The 14,019-nt window shown below is 42.6% G+C and overlaps 1 long non-coding RNA gene across 1 annotated transcript; it reads right to left on the bottom strand.

Annotated features, from left to right (window-relative positions):
• Positions 1-2,748: 2,748 nt before the first annotated feature.
• LOC113614153 (uncharacterized) lies at positions 2,749-5,526 on the bottom strand. Its single transcript, XR_003430484.1, has 2 exons — positions 4,573-5,526; positions 2,749-4,111 (listed from the first exon to the last, which is right to left on the bottom strand). It is a non-coding gene; the product is annotated as an uncharacterized LOC113614153 (long non-coding RNA).
• Positions 5,527-14,019: the final 8,493 nt, after the last annotated feature.

Below are 14,019 nucleotides of genomic sequence, written 5' to 3'. Positions count from 1 at the left end.
ATGGAGTCTTAACCACTGGACCTCCAGGGAAGTCCCTTTTCTGCTCAATTTTTCTGTGGACATAGAACTGCTCTAAAAAGTAAAGTCTACTAACAATAATAATAATACAGTTTATTATCTGTGAAAACTTTGACGTATATTGGAAAACGTTGTGTTGTACCCGATGCCAAGCGAGGTCCGGGACTCAACACCAGTCATTTTGCATATTTGTTGATTCATTGGACAAACTCGACCTAGGTGTTTATTATGGGATACGAACTCTGCGTGCAAGGCATACAAGACAGAAAGCCCTAAGGACCTATCCTATAACACAGGGAACTCTGCTCAGTGCTATTCAACAACCTAAATCGGAAAGGAATTTGAAACAGCATAGATGCATGTCTATGTATAACTGAATCACTTTGCTGTACCCCTGAAACTAACACAGCTTTGTAAATCAACTGTACTCCAATATAAAACAAAAAGTTAGAAAAAGAAAGTCCTCCATGCTTTCCTACATCTATGTGTAAAACAAACTCTAAATAAAATCACATATATTTTTAAAAGCAGCTTAACTTTTTGACTGTATGACTTTTTTTCCTCACCGTAACTGGTTCGATGACGCAATTCTGCTTCACCGGAAGGGATTTCTGTGTTCGACGGGCTTAGCATATTCAAATGTGTTCACTTCAATCTGATTGACTTGTGAATGAATGATGCTACTAAATACCATGTCGGTTACTCATGGGATATTCTATGAATTTCCCTGTGGGTCCCTGTGAGGCATAAAGAACAGGGGCCCATCTAGAGCTGAGTCAGGGGGACTGCCTGGCCGAGGGCTGAGGTCACGCAGGACAGAGAAACAGACAGGACAGGTGCTACGGTAGCTGAAACCCAGTCCCATTGCCCTCCCTCCACCGTAAGGCAGCTTCTGCATTTACTTTTACGGTCCCATCGTAAGTGCCGCTATTCCTGGTGTAAATATGCACCTCACTGCAGAGAACGGCCAGGTGTGAGGGCTCTGGGTGTGAAAAGTCTGAGACTACCCCTTGCGCCTGAGAAAGCGGATGGCCAGCAGACGCGGGGGTATGTGGAAAGCTTAGGTTCAGTAGACTTATTCTGTCCTTTATCTTGTTGGTCAGACGTTTCGTGCTATCTATTTATATCTATCTATCTATCATCTATCCATCTTCTAATATCATTAAGTGATTTGTCATCTACCTATCGTCCATCTTCTAGCTACCTATCGTCCATCTATGTATCTATCTACCTATCTGTCATCTCTGTATCTCCCATCTATTTACCTATTCATACATCCATTCTTCCATCCCACTTGTCCAGCCATTTATCTATCATATGTATCTGTCTATCTGTCATCTACCTCTATCTATCTATGTCTATCCCTATCTCTGTCTACCTATCTATCTATCGCCCTCTATCTATGTCTTATCTAACTATTTATCTGTAGAAATTCATGATATTTCCAAGTGACCACATGGACACAAACATGAAAAACCTAATAGCCACTGCATTTCCGAGAGAATGTGCTGTGTAGGATGCTTTTGCAAAGAGTTCACATTCTTTTCCCTTCAGGAAGTGATCAGAGCCCTTCAGCACGGAAGGCAGCTAAGCTGTGATTCCGTTTAGACTCAGTAAACAATTCCATGTAACTCTGCAAAAACAGCGAGTGAGTCTAGATTTCATGCACAACGTCACAAGATCTGGGATATGCATTAACTAGAGGCAATGATTAACTTAACATTTGTCTGATATAAATAAAATTTGCCATAGACCTTTTAAAAACATCTAGCTGTCGTTTCATCATCAAATTTTAAAATGACTCTCCCCTGCTTTTGGTAAAGGTCATGGACATCTTATGGTTTACGGTATATCCATCTGTTCAGAGTTTTTCCAACATTTTAGCAATTTCCGTTAATATTTCAGCTCTACAGCTGATGAGTAGAGAACTGTAGAGTTTAGACTCTGAGTTGATCCCGTTGTTTCAAAAGCACCAGTTGGGCTTATACTGTTTGAAATGGAAGAATTTTTTTTCATTGGAGTGGAATTTCCGCTTGGTTTTTGAAAATCTGCTCTGATCCATGATGTGAGAGATAATATACATCCTCTAGAATTGGAGTTGGGTGTATACCAAGCGTTGGCAAACCCAGAAAGGCATGATGACCAAGAGTGTTTATTTAATTTTACCAATAACCTGTATTGATAGACACATTTTTTATACACAGAATCCCACATGGACGTGTAAAGCGTGGGTCCCTATGGCTTTCCTGTGCTCTTATACTGCATAGATCAATCAGATTAACATAGGCTATAAGAGGAATTTCAAAGAACCATTGCAGAGTCACCTTGAACTAAGATAGCACTTTTATATTTCCAGCCACGCTTTTCCTGCCAGTATCAAGCAGTTTACTCCAAATCTTAGGATTCTTTCCTTTACCAAAAAAAAAAAAAAAAAAAAAAATGCACTTTACTTTCCTTTATCTCTGAACCAGCAAGCTTTGTTTTTAATGAAAGGAAATCTTGAAAATTACTCTCTGTTCGTTTTCCTAGCCATGTCTACCGAGCTACGTTTTCCATTGACGTGGATGTCGACGTGGAATTCTGTTCGCTTTCTCTCTTGGAAATTACATTTCTTTTGCTGTTTCTGAAGCACGAAAGGTGTCTGGTGAGCCATCAGGAGGTAGTGAGATTTTTAATGACTTTTAAGATTTCCCTTCACTGCATCCAAGACTCAAATCAAACAGGGAACAGTCGATTCCTTGCTGTTTATTGTAAAGATTCATTAAGCAAATCTAGGGAAATTTTATTGTGGTAACATACCAAGACGTATGTCAGGAATAACATTATTATTATTGCTGCCTGTTCAACCTTTAAAAACACACAGAAACCCACCTTAATCCACTGGCCGCCAGGCAAATACCTAATATGGAAACTGCAGTGGTTTGAATGGTGACTCCTAAAAAAATATGTCCAGGTTCTAAGCCCAGAACTTTTGAAAGTGACTTTATTTGGAAAAAAGATTTTTGCAGATGGAATAAAGTGAAGGATTTTGAAATGAGGTCATCTAGAGGAGGGTGGCCCTATATCCAATGACAGGGTCCTTCTAAGAGACAGAAGAGCAGAGACACAGACACAGAGGAGAAGCCCCGGGAAGACGGAGGCAGAGATGGGAGGGATGCAGCCACAAGCCCAGGGACGCCTGGAGCCCCCAGAAGCTGGAAGAGGCAGGAAGGACCCTCCCCTGGAGCCTCTGGAGGGAGCGCGGCCCTGGGACACCCTGACCTCAGATGTCTGGTCTCCAGGATGGGGGAGGATGGAGGCCTGTGGTTTTAAGCTAACGGTTTGTGGCTGTTTTTGTTACAGCCGCCCCAGGAAATTCATACAAACACTTTCTTGGAACTCCTGCCTTTTAAGTTTTTAGCTACACCCGTCTCCTTGGTCCCTTGATGCAGAAACCTCTCCTGGAAAAGAGGAAGAGGCTGTGTGGCCGTTTTGAAGTGATACTGTGTATGTCTGGGCTTCATCGGCACTTTCCCTAAACCCTTCCAGCTCTGGTGCCAGGGGCCAGATTGAAGGTTTTATCATCTCTTACTTTCCTGATTACAATGCCTTTCTCATTGGCATCTCCTCAAGACCCACTCTTGTTTAGTCCAAAACCCACTTGACAGCCAGGAGGGTGTAACTATATGTCCATCCACCTTGCATCCTATGGAAACTCACTTCTCCCAGCGTTCATTAGGTAGGAACTGTTCAAGTCCTTAGCACACTCTCCTAAGTGTTTGTTGAATGAATATATAAAACAGGTGAAAGATCGGCTTCCGAGCTGCCTTGAATTCATGAGCTAAAATAATGACATCAAAACAGATGTGGTCATAAGTCGTGTAAATAAGAATTCTTTCATCCTCTTGAGCGCTGGAATCACGCATAAGAAATGGTTCTCTGCCTCTGGTTACTTTCTACTCCTCTGGAATCTCAATTCCATGCGATGAAGTTGGGTTTGGAGGTCGTTGTCTGTTCTGAATTGTATTTACTTGCCTCTTTCACAAGGGTTTTTTTCTGGTAGCACTAACAGGACCTCTTTATCATGAATATCATGGCAAGTTCTTTGAAGTACCTGAAAAAGAAAAAAAATGTCATATTGCCAATCGGAAAAAAAAAAAAAAAGAGGTGTGGTCATATTCTAAGAGTTGAAATGTAGAAACAGCTTCTGATTTTTTCTCCTAAAATGCCACCAGGAACCACCACTTCACTACCCTCCTAGAAAAGTATTTTATCTAAGATCGCCGTAATGCTCAGTTCCATGTCACAATGCCATCTCACGATCTAGCTACAGATGCAGCTCTGCTAAGGTAACAAAAACTGCTCTACAGAAATGCTTTTATGAGATTTTGTCCATAGCGCAGTAACACTAAGGAAGGAGTCCTTTGGGTAACATATTTGGGTACCGTGACTATATTAGTTCACCCAAAATATTAAATATTCTTAATTAAATTGGCAATGATTTTCTGGGGGAAAACAAGAGAGATGGTCAGTCCCTGATTTCACCTGGTCACGCATCAGTCCCTTTACCTCTACCTAAAGTTAGGTAATAACTTTATCAGCACAGACGGCAAATGACATTGAATTTACTCTGTTCTTAAAAGGAGCATCGGTTGGCGTTCTTGGAGCCTCAGAGGAGAAATAAAGAGTGAACTTGTTGAATTCATGTCCTCAGAAGGCAAGAGCCAGTTTGAACTAGCACAGGACATGATCAAGGAAACCAACAGGGGTGGCTGGAACCAGTCTCCCCAACAGCTTCTTTCTCATCTCCAGACCAACGGGGTCCTCACATCCAGCCTTCCCTTGGCATTTCCACTTGGGTCTCTTGGTGAGAGCATCTCGAACTCAGAGCCTGCCGTGTGTAGGTTTTTCCCTCGAGCACCATCTTTGCAAACGGCACCAGCATCCCTCCAGTGGCTCAAACAAGAAAACAAGAAGTCATCAGTGATGAGCATCCTGTCCGTTCTTCTGCACCCCAGCCCACAATCAATGACCAGCAAGTCTGGTTACTCCCATTGCCAATATGGGTCTCAAATATACGGGAGACTGCCTCCACCCACACCAGCTGGCTTCCTCAGTCATGGCGTTCTTTGGCCTTTCTTGTGCCGTTACTCCGGGCAGGTCTACCATCCTCGCCCACGTAGCCTACTGTTGCCAGCATGTCCCCTACAGTCCCCGATTTACTGGGTATTACTTCCCACCACCCATTCTCTGCATCTCCCCACATGGCAGCTAGAATGAGTGTCAGGAAAGCCATGCTTTCCTTATAACCCACCAAGGTCTTCCCTTCCCACTTAGAACATCCTATAAACTGCTTACCGTCATCTTCGGGACCTCCACCATCATTCTCCCATTTTACAAAGACCAGCACAGGGTTGCTGGACGCCACACCGCTTTGGCCATAAACCCCAGTTCCTCAACTTTTCCTCCACTCCCGGCTCTTTGCAATGCTGGTTCTGTTCCGTCTCTCAGTGCTCAACCAAAATAAAGCTCTTACCTTAAACATGAAAAGTCTAGGAGCAGGTCTGTGCTTGTCCAGCCCCACCTAAAATTTCAGAGATGCTTTTGATAAGGACCGAAACTTGTCCAAGAGGCCACGTTTCACATTCCAGGAGAGATTCAGCGGGCTGACACCCGCCAGCAGGGAAATGGAAAATGTCCATTGCTCCATCCAGAGGCGGCTGGACTACTACTAAGTGCTCAATTAACGCTCTCCAGCGACGGGATGAATGAGTCAAATACATTGTCATCCATATATTATTACTCAGAAAAATCCAGATATTAAGTCACGCGCTTCGATTATTCCCTCTGTCTGTTTTTCTGTAACGTTTGCTTTCTGCTCTTCCTATCGGAACATCTACATCATACAGCCTATCCCACCAAAGTTATTACCGGTTTGAGAGGCATCTATAAATTATATTCTTTAAGATACACAAGGCAGGTGGGGGTGAACTTCTTGATCCAATTGAAGGTGAAAAGTTGAAAAGCGTGTCTCTCCCTTGCAAATTCCTTTTTTAGGAATGAAGTTTAAACTGACTCGTCATGGTCAGCTGCGTGACCCCAGCAAGCCCCTGGTAGTCCCAGAATCCATGTCAAGATCCCTAAAAAGAAAAAAAAAAAAAACCTTATGCTACCTTTATAGAAATGAAAGAAATGTATACATTTAAAAAAGTTGTTTCAGGATTTTGAGTCAGACAAGTTCGCAGCTATATGAGTGTGCCCCCTAGTGGTTAAATAATCTAATGATTAAAAACACCTATTGGGCTTCCCTGGTGGCGCAGTGGTTGAGAGTCCGCCTGCCGATGCAGGGGACGCGGGGTCGTGCCCCGGTCTGGGGGGATCCCACGTGCCGCGGAGCGGCTGGGCCCGTGAGCCATGGCCGCTGCGCCTGCGCGTCCGGAGCCTGTGCTCCGCAACGGGAGAGGCCACAGCAGTGAGAGGCCCGCGTACCGCAAAAAATAAATAAATTAAAAAAAATAAAAACAAAAAAGACTCCCAAGGACTGCCTGGGAACGTTGCTCAAATATTTAGCCCTCTGTTCATTTCATGTAAAAAATAAAGTATAAACAAGGGGGTGAAGGGGCTGGTGTGTAGTCAGGTGCGTTCACAGGTATGTACTCAGAGGGGACTTGAGAATGAGGCCGAATGGAAGGCTTGCTTTTTCTGCAGCTTTTTATTCAACATGTGACCAGAGGAACTAGAAAGGAAGAGAGAAACAATCAGAGTCCCATTCGCTCTACGATGTGGTCTTAACAGCAGCTTATATAACCTGTTTCCTTCACCCATCAAACAAGAGGTGAGCCGGTCTCAGAAGAGCTTCCTTAGGCTAAACTTCTAAGATTCTGTTCCACCACATCCTGAATCCAAAAGGCATCTTCTCCCAAGGTGATAAAATAAGGATGTGCTGGAACCCCTAGGACAAGAAGCAGCAGAGAAATGCTTCCATCTTTTGTGAACGTATCTTTTTGTCAATGGATCGTTTCCAAGATGGTCGCCCAGGATCTGTTAGGATAGACACATAGATAGCTATAGATAGACGTAGATGATAGATAATAGATATGATAGAAAGATATGATAGATAGATAGACATATAGATAGATAGACATAGATGATGATAGACAGACATGTAGATAGATAATAGATAGATAGACATATAGAAAGATAGACATAGATGATAGATAGATGGATACAGGATACAGGATAGATAGATGGATGGTAGATAGACACATGATAGATAGACAGACATATAGATAGACATATAGATAGATAGGCATAGATGATAGATGGATAGATAGATAGATGATTGATAGATAGATAATAGATAGATAGATACACAAATGTAGATTTTAATGATGGGGGATGCAATGAGTATGAATGAACGTGCGTGTGGATGGGTATCTGGCTGGATGGAAACTCTTGGGTCTCCCACTGGAGTTCATTGAAGTAAGGGATTTATGCAGTAAAACTTGCCACACCTGGAACCGTGGACTCTAGGAGACTCTGACAACCCCAGGATTCATCCCAACATCCTGGAAATTTCTCCTCTGGCACCCCCATGATTCCAGTCTTTCCCAGGTAGTCTCTTTTCTTTCTGTACTTCGTTATTCTCTTCCTATATGTCAAATGCAGATGTCCTTTGGGGTCTAGGATGACCAGGATGCCCAGTCATATTGGTATTTCACATGAAGAACAAATAATTGTTTAGTATAGGTACATCCCCAATATCGCATGAGTCATTACTTGTACCAAAAATGTATTCATTGATTATTCAAAATTCAAATGTCAATGGGCATTTCACTCTGAATCAGATCCTCAGACCTCAATTCTGGGGCGGTGGGGAAGGGGAAAAACAAGATTCAGTACAAAATAAAAGAAGGAACCAATTTTGCCAACACCTTGATCTTGGACCTCTAGTCTCCAAAACTGTGAAAAAATTAAGTTTTGTTATTTAACCCCTTCTCCCCCCGTCGGTGGTCCTTGGTTACGGTAGCCTTAGCAATCTAATACATTGTATGATCCCATTCACATAAAATTTCCAGAATGGGCAAATTCATAGAAACAGAAAGGAGATGAGTGGCTGGGAGGAGGAAAAAGGAGGGAGTGACTCTTAATGGGTCCAGGGTTGCCTTTTGGGGATGATGAAAATGTTTTGGAACTAGACAGAGGTGTTGGTTGTAAAACATGAATTTACTCTAAGCCTCTGCATTGCAGCTTTAAATTGGTTAAAAAGATGAATTTTGCGTCCTGTGTACTTTAGCACAGAAATAAAAACAGCAACAAGTATGGACTCAGGTGACCGGGATCCCCAATGCTCTCTTGATGTTTTGCACCTTTCATAGGGCCCCCTCTGCTGTTCTCAGTGGAAACTGCTCCCCACAAGCCGCCCTCCTCAAAGGCAGAGATGTGGCTGGCAGAGCACCACAGCTACAAGCTACAGGCGGGGCCGTTTCTTTCTTTCCTCCTCTCTTTCTTTTTTCTTTCTTTCCTTCTTCCTTCCTTTCTTTCTTTCTTTCTTTCCTCCTTCTTTCTTTCTTCCCCCCTTCCTTCCTTCCTCTCTCTCTTTCTTCCTATCTTTCTTTCTTGGCGGTTTCTTTACATCCCTGAGTTATTACCGTAGCAGCATAAGTCTCCCACCCCGAGGTCATCCGCCATCAGGAGGACAATGTTGGGTCTGGATTTCCTCGTCACGAACATTCCGTGAAGCCTCCCAAACAAACGGTTCACAGGGCTTCCTCATCCCCAAGGCATTTCTACAACACGGGATCCCTGTGGGTCCTCAAAACACTTTACCTGGCTTGCCTCCGAGGGTTAATGTTAGTGGTCCTGTTTTACGGAACAGGGACTTGGGGAATCACACAGTTTAAAAGACTTTCACAAGGCTGGTAAATTGAAGACCAGGGATGCCATATGAGGTCTCTGACTCAATTTTGTGTGTGTGTGTGTGTGTGTGTGTGCGTGCGATTCCCAGGGCCATCTTCTACTCTTTGACCTCCAGTGGGGCGCTACAATGTAGCATCTCTAGAGGCTGACAACCCGGGAGTGATTGGTGAAGCCCACACCCCAGCCTTTGACCCGTGGTCCATTCTCTCCGCCCCATGACCCCCGGTCAAGACTTGTGCTTTAGGTTTGGTCCCCATTCTATATATCCTAGTTTGCATCTGCTAACCCCACACTCCCACTCCATCCCTCCCCCACCCCCTCCCCCTAGGCAGCCACAAGTCTGTTCTCTGTGTCTGTGAGTCTGTTTCTGTTTTGTAGGTAAGTTTATTTGCGTCATATTTTAGATTCTATATATAAGTGACATCATATGGTATTTGTCTTTCTCTGTCTGACTTACTTCGTTCAGTATGATCCTCTCTAGGTCCATCCATGTTGCTGCAAATTGAAAAGCCATATTTTTTCATCTTCCCAACCCCACCGCTTAACATAGGACATGGCATTTCAGTAAGTGCACACGCAAGGAATCAAGAGATTCCCAAGAGCTCGGTGAGAGAGGCAAGAACCGCTTTTTTAAAAATTCACCAGTCATTGCTGTTCCCACCCAAATTTGATAAGTGCCTCTCCAGTCCACATGGGTAAGAGTCACAACTGGCGGTCTTAGCCGCCAGTGGAAAGTTCTTTCTAACTGGCAAGGAATAAAAGTTATTTGTGAAATAGAAAGAAATAAAAGTTATCTTCAGGATATAAGGGAGCTCCTATTGCCTCAAAATTTGGTACTTAACAATTCCAGATTTTAAGAAATATCAAGAAGGCCCTTTCTACCAAAAGCTGCTTCACTTCCGCCTGTACTCCCACCCCATCCCCCGTAGCCTCCTATATTGTTTTCAAATTTTAACATAGAATTTTATTAAAGATAGGTAAATAATGCATGAGGCTGACACTTCATACACAAATACGATTTTACAAACTAGCGTTATTTTTTAGCTCTCTTTAAAGAGGCGGCCAAAGTCACCTACTTCATTCGAAGCACCCCCCAAAAAACTATTAGATAAGACTGTGTTATTCATGGTTTGCACCTAAGAAAGACGAGGAAACACATTAGCCAACACAAGAACTACATCCGCGAATGGGTGAAATGCTGGTGTACAAAATACTTGTGCAGATGTGCTTGTCCTACATTCCATCAGAGAGAGAGAGAGAGTCACAAACCCCCAGTATTTTGGATGGTGGAGTGGACCTTCCAAACAAGGGGAAAAGCTTGTAACTATGTGAGGTGTTGGATGTGTCAACAAACCTCGATATGGTCACCACGTTGTCATGTTTACAGATAACAGATTATCACCCCGCACAGCTTCAACTTACACAGTGTTATACGTCCATTCTGTCTCAATGAAGCTGGAAAAAACGTTTTAAAAATATTCCAGATTTTAATGTTTTCGTCTTTAGTGGTTAACTCCCAATGACTCAGAAATTGCAACATGGATCAGTCGTGGATATCTCAGTGGGGACTTATATGGAGGTTCCTGTGAATGGGACCTTATTTGGAAATAGGGTCTCTGCAGACGTGATGAAGTGATGGATGGGAGATGACGTCCTCCTGGATGAAGGTGGCCCTAAATCCAAAGACAGGATCCTTCTAAGACACAGAAGAGGAGAGACCCAGACACAGAGGAGAAGCCACGTGAAGATGGAGGCAGAGACGGGAGGGAGGCGGCCACAAGCCCAGGGATGCCTGGAGCCCCCAGAAGCTGGAAGAGGCAGGAAGGACCCTTCCCTGGAGCCTCTGGAGGGAGCGAGGCCCTGGGACAGCTTGACCTCAGACGTCTGGTCTCGGGGATGGGGGAGGATGGATTCCTATTGTTGCCAGCCCCCAAATTTGGGGTTATTTGTTACAGCCGCCCCAGGAAACAAATACAAGTAATTAAGAAAAAAGTCCACGTGACAAGAGATAAACACGGCAAAGCAAAAATGGCATGTTCAAAGAAGGAGACATCTACGATAATATCTATGAAAAAAATTAGAAAAGGAACAAAGTACAACAGAAAAGTAAGACATAGGGTGTCAACAGGCAATTCATAGAAGACACACAAAAGATCAAGTACATAAATATATGCTTAGCTTCCTCAGCAACGAGAAAACAAGTCAATTTTAAGAATCATAAGGTAGTATGCCTCACTATCAAATCACCAATATTTTTTCAAGTTTGATAAGTATGTGGTTTTCACAAGGATTCAAAAAACGTTATCTTCCCCCCGGCACTGATGAAAGTTTTTATGAGCGTAAGTTGCCACTAAATATTTTTTAAAATTTTTTTAATGATGGTGAGCTGAAACTGAGCATTTGTACCTTTCACCTTGGAGAAACAGACAGTTAACAAGCAGGCATAAGGAGGTTAATTGCAACACTATTTTTGTATTGAGTCAAACTGAAATCACCTGAAATGTGCATTGTGAAGAGGAAAGGCTACATAAATTGGAATGCATTCATTCTTAGAGAATTCCATGTAACTTCCTTCAAAATAAGAAGGGTGTACTCCTGATCTCCTGGGTCTCTTTGATGGTAAAGCTGTGTAATTCTGTAAGCATTTCCCAATCGTAGCTGAACTGAAAAGAGTAATTACTTTTACCGGACGTTTCATCCAAGGATATAGCAATGCCACAGGCATGGTCTCTCCCTAAGCTTTTCCACTTCTCCATGAGGCGGGACAGTAATCACATCCTTGATCCCATTTTCCACTGATGAAATGGGCTACAGGAGCAGGGTGCAACTCAAGGTCAAACTAATAAATTTAAACACAGCCCTCCACGAATTAAAATGTTGCCTCCTAATTTATCCCTAAATTAGGAGTTAGGGATTAACACATACACATTACTATGTATAAAATAGATAAGCAACAAGGCCCTATCGCACAGGGAACTCTACTCAATAATTTGTAATAATCTATAAAGGAAAAGAATCTGGAAAAGAATATATATATAAAGAGTATGTATACATCCGAATCGCTGTTCTGTACACCTGAAACTAACACGATACTGTAAATCAAATATACTTTAATTTTTAGAAATTCCCTCTATTAATACTCACGAACTAAAATATTCCAGCTGACACCCATCTCGGAAGTGCCTGTATTCTTCCAATGAAAGAGAAGCACCTTCCCTCCTTCCCTAACACACCTGGAAAATGTGTAATTATCTACCAAACCCACAGTCGACCTGCAAAGTGGACCCCTAAAAATGGCTTGATGCCCAGTGGGATCCCCACGATATCCTGATGGGAACAGTCGGTGAGGCTAAGCCAGAATTACATGATTCCGGGCACGATTCAGCCAAACTCAGCAGTTTCTACCAAAGCGGAGAAGAACAATTGACGCTACTCTCCATTTTAGCCTCTGCATCCTCTGTTTCTGCTCTGTGCTCAGAACCAAAGCTTGGAGGTGGGCGAGAGTCAATTTGGATAAACCAAACTCCCCGGTGATGTATAAAGAGCTAAAAGTTCATGTGTGGATGTGACATGAAGGGAACAGGCACACCTGGAGAGTCAGGTAATGTCCTAGACCATTGTTTCTCCATCTCAACACTACTGGCATGTGGGGCTGGATGAGTCTCTGATGCGGGGCGTGCTGGGCCCTGTGGGGTGCAGAGCAGCTTCCCTGGTCTCCACCCACCAGGTGCCAGGAGCAGCTCCAAAATTGTGACAATAAAAAATGTCCCTAGGCATCACCAAGTGTCTGTAGGGAAGTAGAATTGTCTCTGGTTGCAAATCACTGCCATAGATAGAGAGACATAAATAGTTAGATGAGAGATAGATAGATAGATAGAGAGATAGAGACATAGATGTGATGGATGGATGGATAGAGAGAGAGACAGATAGGTAGAGAGAGGTGATGGATGGCTGGATAGATAGATGATAGATAGATAGACAGATGATAGATAGTTGATAGATAAGTAATAGCTGATAAATAAATAGATGAGTATAGATGATAGATACATACTCAGTAGATGATAGATAATAGAAAGAAAGGGAGGGAGGGAGGAAGGAAGGAAAGAAGGAAAGAAGAAAAAAAGAAATAAAATAAAAATAGATATTAGATGGTTGATAGATAATAAATAGATGATTGATACATAGATAGAAAGACATATAGACAGACGGGGTCTCCATGCTTGGTCAGGGTGTCTCAGCCTCAGCACGACTGACATCTGGGGCTGGATGAGTCTCTGATGCGGGGCGTGCTGGGCACTGTGGGCTGTGGAGCAGATTCCCTGGTCTCCACCCACCACGTGCCAGCAGCCCCCTTCAACCCCCAATAGTGACACAGCCATAAATGTCCCCATTTACTATTATCTTTTTGGGTAATATGAATGATGCAAGATTCTGACTTTCGCATTCAAAGGGTTATTGATTCAGAATAGAAGCTCTGTGATTCTATTCTTTTTTTCTAATTTAAATACATTAATAATGAAAAGTGAGGAGGCAGTTTCCTCGTTGCTTTATTTTACTAATTCCTCACCGGAAGGAATTTAACAGATTGGGTGATGTCTTTACCATACGGTTCCCCAATTATACAAGAGATTTCTAAAGAGATTCACGTAAATTCCAAAGGTCCTCCAAACCACCTGCTATTCGATGACCCTTGAATCATTAGTATTATAAAGTATTGAAGAGAATACTCAACAAAATGGAAAATTTTAAATGCATCTGTTACTAAAAACATTCTTTTTTTCCCTAACAATTAAGATAAATCCAGTTTTTGCATCGGCTGAGACAGACCCAATCCCTCTACATTTGCTCTTCACTAAGAAATATTCTACTAATAAAAACTTAAATTAGAGCCATTACGAGGTAAATGTAACCTAAGAAAATCCTTGTCTCTGGCAAATTGTTAGGCTCTGTGTCAACCAAAGATTTTTAATATTTAATGTATTCATTGCAATGATATGAGCTGCATATCTCCCTTCGAGAATTACAATAGATACCCTCTTAAAAAAATAATAAAAGACTAATTTTGAAGTTCACAAAAGTAACAGGTTCCCTTGCTTGCTGGGA

The sequence above is a fragment of the Aethalodelphis obliquidens genome, unplaced genomic scaffold (assembly GCF_003676395.1).
Source record: "Aethalodelphis obliquidens isolate GAN/ISIS:26980383/991018 unplaced genomic scaffold, ASM367639v1 scaffold91, whole genome shotgun sequence".
Taxonomy (NCBI): Eukaryota; Metazoa; Chordata; class Mammalia; order Artiodactyla; family Delphinidae; genus Aethalodelphis; species Aethalodelphis obliquidens.
Note: the sequence above shows the minus strand (reverse complement) of the source record. Positions and strands in the feature narration are given on the sequence as shown.